The 9,992-nt window shown below is 38.5% G+C and overlaps 1 protein-coding gene across 1 annotated transcript in view; it reads right to left on the bottom strand.

Moving 5' to 3' along the window:
* LOC107559758 (solute carrier family 45 member 4-like) overlaps nucleotides 1-9,531 on the bottom strand; it is a 57,225-nt gene extending 47,694 nt beyond the window's left edge. The window contains exons 1-2 of the mRNA XM_016243696.1: nucleotides 9,369-9,531; nucleotides 8,093-8,184 (exon numbers count right to left, since the gene is read on the bottom strand). The gene's annotated coding sequence lies outside the window, so the exon portion shown is untranslated. The remainder of the gene's footprint in view (nucleotides 1-8,092; nucleotides 8,185-9,368) is intronic.
* Nucleotides 9,532-9,992: the final 461 nt, after the last annotated feature.

Here is a 9,992-nt window from a genome sequence, read left to right as displayed (position 1 = left end):
CGGTCTGAGAAAGCGAGGCCTTTGGCACCGTCGACCTCTTATGATACACATGCTTCAGGGTCTGATAAGACCAAGCAAAGAAATATAGTTCTAGCTTAAGACTGAAGTCAAAAACTAGACTGAGTTGATCACAAACACCACAGCTCTGTAGTGAACTGCACTGCGGTCTACAACAAACACGAGCAATCTGATCGGCATTCAAACTGAAATAGAGAGTCGACCTCTTATGATACACATGCTTCAGGGTCTGATAAGACCAAGCAAAGAAATATAGTTCTAGCTTAAGACTGAAGTCAAAAACTAGACTAAACTAGACAGAGACTGACAGCTCTGTAGTGAACTGCACTGCGGTCTACAACAAACACGAGCAATCTGATCGGCATTCAAACTGAAATAGAGCCTCGTAAGTGAATGATTCGAAAGCAGCAGCTTACATTCGACAAACAGTTCATTTCAATACAGTTTGATCTTTGACAAAAGGTTTGACAAAGCCAACAAAGTTAAACACCAGTGTTATTTTAGTATTATCAATATACAGTACTATTATAGCTTTTGTTAATATTGTGAATTTATTTATTTTTTTGTTATCAATTTCATTTTTATTAAAGTTCTAGCATTTTTGTTGTGTTTTGCCATTTTTATATCTATATTTCTATACGTTTTCATGAATTTTTATTTCAATTTTAGGAGTTTAATTTAAACAAAGAAAATGAGAAATACAGCCTTGGCAACTAGCGGAAATAATAATATATCGTTTAGTTTTAGTCATGTTAGTACATCAACTTAAACTAAAGGAAAATTGTGAATGCTGCACTGGCAACGAGCCGAAATAAAATAAGTTTAGGTTTTTTAAAAATATTTTATTTTGGTTAAAGTTTATTTTATTTAAAGTGTCAAGTGATTTTATCGTTTTAGCTTTAATTATAGATAAATATAATAACCCTGGTCAAATGTTTTTGTGTGTATTTTTAGTTTCAAATAACCCAGTGTGATGCATATTTTCGGTATTCAATGATAATACAATTTTGCATGTACATTTGCCATGACTAGTTCACCATAATGCATTTCCCCCCCCACCAAGCATGTAGCTATAAACTATTATTTTGCATGCTCTGCACAGAATATATGAGATGCTGGCTTAGTTTTTGGCCAAAGCCGAAATAAAATAAGTTTAGGTTTTTTTAAAATATTTTATTTTGGTTAAAGTTTATTTTATTTAAAGTGTCAAGTGATTTTATCGTTTTAGCTTTAATTACAGATAAATATAATAACCCTGGTCAAATGTTTTTGTGTGTATTTTTAGTTTCAAATAACCCAGTGTGATGCATAAAATTACATCAATATTTTCGGTATTCAATGATAATACAATTTTGCATGTACATTTGCCATGACTAGTTCACCATAATGCATTTCCCCCCCCACCAAGCATGTAGCTATAAACTATTATTTTGCATGCTCTGCACAGAATATATGAGATGCTGGCTTAGTTTTTGGCCAAAAAGAAGGCAATTTAGTAAGCAGTATAATGCATGCCTATTGACCTTAAAATGCTCACTAGGCTTCATGTTGTGTGCTTATTAATCAGCTCAACTCTCTTAGATACTCAGAGTTCACAAAGAATTCTTTAACTGCAGCACAGATAATGTACATAAAAGAGCCATTCATTTGTTAACTATTCATCTCTAGCCCTGCAGATGCATGCACGCACACAAGATTCTTTCAGCTGCATTAATTATTAATCGATCCGATTTGAATCATTTATGTTATGTTAATTCAAATGTTCTGTTTGGAAGGTTCAGCTCCCAAAATTAACTCGTCACATAATTTAACTCCGTTTGTATAGGGTTATGTGAGCGCCGGCCCTCAGGGAGTGCGGACACATGTTGAGCATTATGCAAGAATGAATACGAGCGAAAAAATCCTCACCAGTTAAAATAACTCGCAATTTATGCAGTCTGTTCTGGTTAAGAAAACTCTTACTCACAGCTTTCTAATGCAGATTATGTAACACCGTGTGAGATCTAGCTCACGGTAGACAGACATCACATTAAATTCATCATGAAGTTGCTCTTTTGGTGTTGATTTCCTGCAAGCAGTGCACACTTAATGATAACATTCACTCAGGCAAATAAAATGCATTCATATTCCTCATGCTTCTAAATTATATTAACATGCAACCTTTTTAGCAAATGTTCACAGTGAAGTAAAACAAGTTTAAACGTCTTGGTTAATAAACATGCACCTGTGAAAACAAATGCTAGCATTGTCAATTGACTCTTCTGAGCATCAGACTATATAATATCGTCAAACATCTGATGTTTCAACTAGCAATATACCAGGAATGCAGCGTGAGAGTGCATATTACAGGAAGTGACACGCAGCCCATCAGAACAGGGTCTCAAATGACAATCCATTATATGCTCAGATTGGATGCTGCAGCTTAAATATATACACATGCATGTGTTTGTATTTATATACACACAATAAATATACACACATTATATTAAAAAAAAACTATTTTGGATGAGATTAATCGTTTGACAGCACTATTTTTAACACACACACAGTCTGGTCAGCTATCCTTGTGGGGACTCTCCATAGGTGTAATGGTTTTATACTGTACAGACCGTATATTCTATCGCCCTACACCAACCCTACCCCTAAACCTACCCCTCACAGGAGACTTTCTGCATTTTTAGATTTTCAAAAAACTTAATTCTGTATGATTTATAAGCTTTTGTACCCGTGGGGACCACAATTTAGGTCCCCACCGTGACACGAGTCCCCATGAGTCTGTGTGTAGTCAGGTTTAAGTCCCCACCAGGATATATAAACGCGCGCACACATAGTAAGGGCATTCAGTGTTTTTTTTTTTTTTCACCCTGTAGTTAAGCAATGACCCTGACCAATGTTACAAAAAATAAATAAATAACTGAACAAAATATATAAAAAAAAAATAAATACATCAAAATAATATAAAAAAAAACATTCCAGACACAATGTGTAGCACCCTGAAAAAAAAACTAAAGTACCAGCAGTGACCCAAGCGTCCTGAGACTGTTCTGGACAGATGGACAGACACGAGTGCAAACACAAACACAGAACATTCTGTCTGGAACTCAGGGACTCGTGTTAATGTCATTCTTGAGCAAAAGCCAACTTTCTCCCCACAATGATGGTAAACTCACCTGGAGATGTGCACAGCACAAAGACAGGTGGAGACATGACCATACAAACACAACAGGAAGAGCTTAAACACCATACAATAGAAAACATTCACACCGAGTGCACAAAAACCAGTCCGATAAGACCAACACCTGAGAGTCAGATATTCACAACATCTCAACAACCTTCAGGAAACAAACAACAAGACATTTGCACTGAAGATTACTACTACTTAACTCGAGAAACCAGTTATCCAAGTCAACATGCAACCCGTTCTGACTAATACAACCTCGCCGCAAATAAAACAATGTGTTTTACGTCCAAAACAGGTCCTGGGAGGAACAATGTTGGAGGCTAAATGAGTCAGCAAGCATCAGAACGTCCTGTCACATCCAAAACTGCTGTATTTTAAGCGCATCACAGGTCAGAATATGTTTTGCAGGTTAACATACTTAGAAAACACTTAAAGCAATAGTTCACGAAACATTTTAATCTGCTGTTAATTTTCTCACTCTCAGGCCATCCAAGATATCGACTTTGTCTTCAGCTGAACAGTGAAGAAGATTTTTAACTGAAACTGTGGTCCTTGGTGATTCATAAAATGCAAGTCAGCGGCTATCTGCACTTTGAGAGTAAAAAAAAAGCATATACGGGCAACACAAAATTAATACCAGAGGCTCCTGATGATATATTGAGGTCTGTGCAAAAAAACAGTTTTGAAAAAATTACCTGTAATCAACCTCAGGCAAACCGTCCGGGGTGATGTCCAGTTCACGAATGAATCATTCTTTTGAACTGCTTCTTTTTGGTGAACTAGTTGAACCAGTTCACCAAATTGGACTCAAGCGTATGAAACCGTTCGTGGCTCGAGCAGCACAGATCTACAAGTTACTTAATCAAAACTCCCTTTCAGATGCCTGAGTCACTCCAACTCGAAAAGAGTCAAAATAGTGGCGTATCTGATCCTATGATGATGGTTTTTGCCGACTCATTCAGCGCTCCAGTTCCTCCAACAGTCACTGAACTGAGGAAACAGTTCGACTCGGACTGAAGACCGTTGAGCCGCTGATATGCGCATGAGTGAACTGAGCTCTTGAATGAAGGTGCGAATTGAACGTTTTTATGGTTTCTCATGGTTTATGTAAAAATGTGAGCTTTATATGCTTTAAACATGTAAAACATCCATGTTTTACATCATTATTAGGTGCTTTAATAATATAATTGCATATACATTAAGTTATTGCGTGATTAGATAAAGTAGTGAACTGAACCAGTTCATTGAAACGAACTGTCCGAAATAATCAGTTTGTGGAAAAGAACTGGATTTCCCCGTTGCCCAAGTCTCTTGATTAAAGGTAATAATGTTGTAAATATTGTTCAGTTTCTTGCACAGACTGATCGTTTTGCTTCCTAAGATGTCAATGTATCGTCAGGGGCCACAGGTATTAATTTTGTGTTTTTTGATATGCTTTTTGTTAATCTCTGTGTCTCCATGTGATGTTTAAGCTGGTTATCTCTGGCCTGAGCTGAAGAGGAGGAGGTGAAGGACAAACGAAGGAGATTGAAACACTTGAGCATCCACAGAGCTGAAGGATGATCGTTCCTGTGGTCTCTGGGGAATCTCGCTCAACATGCGATTCTGTGACATCTGTGAGAGTGTCTTCTCCATTTGCACCTTATGACTAGCTCACAGAGAGAAACACAAAGACATAATAATAGGGCAAGGCCTAAAACACCCACAGACATGCAACGAAGGGGGACCCGAGTCATATCTGGAGACCAAAATATCACAGACTTCAGTGAACACGCTAGCAACCAGCCAGAACATCCTAAAAACCCCTCAGAACACCCTAACAACAACCCAGAACACCCTAGCGACAAACAACAACAACATTCTAAAAAGCCCTCAGAAAAACCTAGCGACCATCCAGAACACCCTGGCGACAAACAACAACATTCTAAAAACCGCTCAGAACACCCTAGCGACCATCCAGAACACCCTGGCGACAAACAACAACATTCTAAAAACCGCTCAGAACACCCTAGCGACCATCCAGAACACCCTAGCGACAAACAACAACGTTCTAAAACCCCCTCAGAACACCCTAGCGACCATCCAGAACACCCTAGAGACAAACAACAACATTCTAAAACCCCCCCAGAACACCCTAGCGACCATCCGGAACACCCTAGCGATAAACAACAACATTCTAAAAACCCCTCAGAACACCCTAGTGACCATCCAGAACAGCCTAGAGACAAACAACAACATTCTAAAACCCCCTCAGAACACCCTAGCAACCATCCAGAACTCCCTAGCGATAAACAACAACATTCTAAAACCCCCTCAGAACACCCTAGCGACCATCCAGAACACCTTAGAGACAAACAACAACATTCTAAACCCCCCTCAGAACACCCTAGCGACCATCCAGAACACCCTAGAGACAAACAACAACATTCTAAAACCCCCCCAGAACACCCTAGCGACCATCCGGAACACCCTAGCGATAAACAACAACATTCTAAAAACCCCTCAGAACACCCTAGTGACCATCCAGAACAGCCTAGAGACAAACAACAACATTCTAAAACCCCCTCAGAACACCCTAGCAACCATCCAGAACTCCCTAGCGATAAACAACAACATTCTAAAACCCCCTCAGAACACCCTAGCAACCATCCAGAACTCCCTAGCGATAAACAACAACATTCTAAAACCCCCTCAGAACACCCTAGCAACCATCCAGAACTCCCTAGCGATAAACAACAACATTCTAAAACCCCCTCAGAACACCCTAGCAACCATCCAGAACTCCCTAACGAAAAACAACAACAATCTAAACCCCCCCTCAGAACACCCTAGCGACCATCCAGAACACCTTAGAGACAAACAACAACATTCTAAACCCCCCTCAGAACACCCTAGCGACCATCCAGAACACCCTAGAGACAAACAACAACATTCTAAAAAACCCTCAGAACATCCTAGTGATCCTAGTAGTTGTGCAACTACTTGTGCCATACATTTAGCACCTCTGTGTCTTGAGGTGAATGATTTAAATATAAATCATTGTGAAATTAATTGTAATCAAAAAGAAATAACGTGATGGAAAGCAAATGGCATTGTGTGTGACTTTAATTTGCCTTACTGAAGAGCACTTCAAATAGAAGTGAAAGAGCAGAGCTTTACATCGTCCGTCCTGGAATGAAACTCCTCAGTGTTGAGAGGCTTTTACTAAAAAAAGATCTTATGCAACAGTCGCTGCTATCAAAGGAATAACACACTGCATTCATCTGCTCCACTTAGAACACCAAACGGCCTCGAGAAATTCTCACGAAGACAGAAGTAACGATCATTTAAAAAAAATTATGCATTAAAACATCCTGGATGCTGACTGATCAACACGGTGTTCGCATGGTGCTAAAACACAAACAGTCATTCATAAAATAAGATTTTAATAAACTTATACTCGCAATATAACACGACCTCCCGTGTCTTCTTGCTTAAAGCGGATTTGTGTAAGTTCGTTTGATGTTACAAAGCTTGCTTGTATCCCAACTTATGATGAACAAATATAAGCATACCATTCGAGTTGATTCCGCTAAAATGTCTGTTTTTATGACCAGTGGTAAACGCTTTGGGGAAACGGGTCATTAACGGTTACACACTTAAGTACATCATCCGTGACGTAATGAATATAAGGGATAATTTGGCTTGAAAAGGAGTCGACTGGTGTGCTTTATCATCTGAATGCCAATATAATTAAAGTTTTCAAAGCAAAAACTAGCCCTGTATGGGCAGGGCTGGATTTACTTCTTATCGTGATATAGGCAAAATACATTTTTGGGCCCCCCTTCCCTATTAATAAATAATATTACCACACCAGAAAACCAGCACTCCCTTTATAAATCACTAAAAAGCTGACATCTCAGGTCATCGCGAGCTCACAAAGCTCTGCTATAACACAATGAATATACGCACAATGAATCTTTTATAATATCTATACTTCTTGTGTTATAATGAGAGGATTTGGGCGCACGGGAGTCCCGCAAATCATTTTATTCTACCGCATCCCACACACACACACACACACACACAAGGGTCTATCTGCCCGCACTCGGCCATCAAGTCTTGTCCCGCGCCGCACTCTGTTGCATCGGGTCCCGTGGGAAAACAGGTCTCTAGCCTGAGGCACACTGGGAGAATCCAGCACCGCGGCCAGTCCAATTACACTGCATATCCCACACGGATCACAAAAGCCATTCAGAAGTTTAACCCTGCCACCCGATGAAAGCAGATGGGTTTTACCAGATAAACACAGGTATGTTTTAAAAAAAATTAAAGCACATCAATCTTGTAGTCTAGCCAACTACTTCTTTAAAAGGCAGCTTGCAGTTGAACTACATTGAAACGTTGCATCTTGACAAACTGCTGCACTGTAAATTTCACACTGATCATGTGACTGACACGACCAGATCAGATTACACAACACGGATAGAGATGTCACAGGTCAAATCGGTCCACAATTCAGCTGCTTTGACCAAAAATATTTAAAATATATATAAAAAATATTCTGATACATAATATCAGAAAATAAAAATATATTATTAATAACATTTATTATATTTTAATATTCATTAAATGTTTAGTATTGCTAATATACTATTGTAGGTAACATTTCTACCTACAATAATATATATATCATTTGATTATTTAATATGATTATTATATTTAAATAGAAAAAAAAATCAAACAACAATAGTAAAAATAAGCAAATAAATAAATGTGGCATATAGAAGCACTACTAAATGAGAAAAAAATAGAAACACACTTTTTTTTTTATGTACTATACTTGGATAACATATCAGTTTGAACGCAGTCCAGCAGAGAGAACAAGAGCAGCGCAAAACCAGTGTGACTCACCAAAAGGCCTTGAAAGCTTCATAAATATCTAGTCGGACTGCATACGAGAGCAGCGCTGTTTCTTCTGTCTGGTCGCACAGCTGGCTGAGAACCTGCGGAGAGCGTCCATACACGGGTTAGTAAAGCACAACAACCAGTCCAGCAGTCAGCAGTAAACCAGACACACACACACCTGCTTTGCATCGCACACTATCGAGGGTCAGTGTACATGCCGCTTCAATGCATTCTCAGTGAGAGGAGTGAAAATTGTGCTTGGCATACAAGCTGACATAAAACTCACCAAAAAAAAAAAAAAAAAAAGCCTCGTCACCCAACTGTACACTGGCTTTTATATTGCGTTTGCATATTCAAACAACCATATGTAAAGGCAACAACCTCTTTAAAGGAATAGCTTGCCATTATATTTCACTTTTATTGTGTTTTTGGTCTGTTTTGAAGCATACATGGTAGTATAAATCTAATTTTGTTACATGGAAAACAGAAGCTCAGACATGCGTTCTAACATCTCATTGTGTTTCTCAGAATTAAGATCATAATAAATGGTTTGAACAGCAGAATTATTATTTTTGTGATGCTATGAATATAGGTCTAATGATTGTTTGTTGAAGGATACAGATGGACAGATCGAGTAATGTTCAAAAACATGGTAAGAAGACACGGTAATATTGTGGTGCTTTTGGCATTTTAATATGTTAGTAAGGACAGCAATTATCTCTCTCCTGAAATTCAGGGCTAAAGAGAGAGTTTTTGAAGCTCATGGTGAGATTTGTGCACATGACCCCCAGTGAAAGTGAACTGGACACCAAGAAGCTCACAGTTGTGTAACAGAAATCCATAAGCTCTCTGCCCACCAGCAGGTTCACATGTACACATCACATACTCAACACTGACCTGGGGAAACCTCACAAAACTACACTCATCCGCACATGATATATTATAAACAACTTATGGATCTCACACACACCAGCAACGGTCAACATCATCTGCACCAGTGGTGAACCAACCACCAACATTTAATAGCGAGGAGAGACATGCAGCATTTATTCAAACCCTCAATGTAGCCTGTAGCTGCTGATAGAAACTAATGCATCCGTGAACATTTATGAAGCGTTTATAAATCAAAATACTGCAGTGATTACGTGACCAATCAGCTGCTAAGATCAAACAGAGCTGCAGAAGCGTTCGTAAATGATGACACGCACAGAACCCCCAGAACATCAATCATTCGATCAAAGAAGCCGACGCCGCGCAAACGCAACATTGTAAACACACTCACCCTGACGTGCGCGTTTCTGTGTTTATTTCTCTCTGTCAGAGATGTTGTTGTTTGTGGTGGTGGTGGTGTTGTGCTGCTCTGCTCTGCTCGGGTTCTGCACTTCAGCCGCTGTTTTAATGCGCCTTTAAAGGCGAGATCTGTCTGACAGACGCGAGCCGCTTCCGTCGACTGATATGGAGCTTCATTTGCATATGTGGGCGGGGTTTAGAATTTAAAGGTAACGACGTCAGCCGCCACCTGACTGCTGCTGAAGTGCCATAGACAGAGACAACCAAGTATGAATGTGTAATTATGTATGAAAACCTTAAATATCGCCTTGGCAACTAACTGACAAAAGTTTAAGATAAAGCACTAAAATTACTAATTGGAAATAAAAGCTAAAACTGAACTCAAATTCAAAGTATGCAGTAATATAAAAAAATACAATTAATAAAAATGACAAAAGCACATAAAATAAAAAAATGAAATTAAAGTTAAAGTGAAAACTGAAAATATGCAAAAATCATAACTAAATAGAAACATTATTTTAAATATGTGAAATATATTTGAATACATATATGAAAATTGATTACAAATGATAAAAATATATAAAAAAAAAAATATATATATATATATATATATATA

Source organism: Sinocyclocheilus grahami, unplaced genomic scaffold (assembly GCF_001515645.1).
Source record: "Sinocyclocheilus grahami isolate Dianchi unplaced genomic scaffold, SAMN03320097.WGS_v1.1 scaffold697.1, whole genome shotgun sequence".
Lineage (NCBI taxonomy): Eukaryota > Metazoa > Chordata > Actinopteri > Cypriniformes > Cyprinidae > Sinocyclocheilus > Sinocyclocheilus grahami.
The sequence above is the reverse complement of the archived record's forward strand: the minus strand, read 5'-3'. Positions and strand labels throughout refer to the sequence as shown.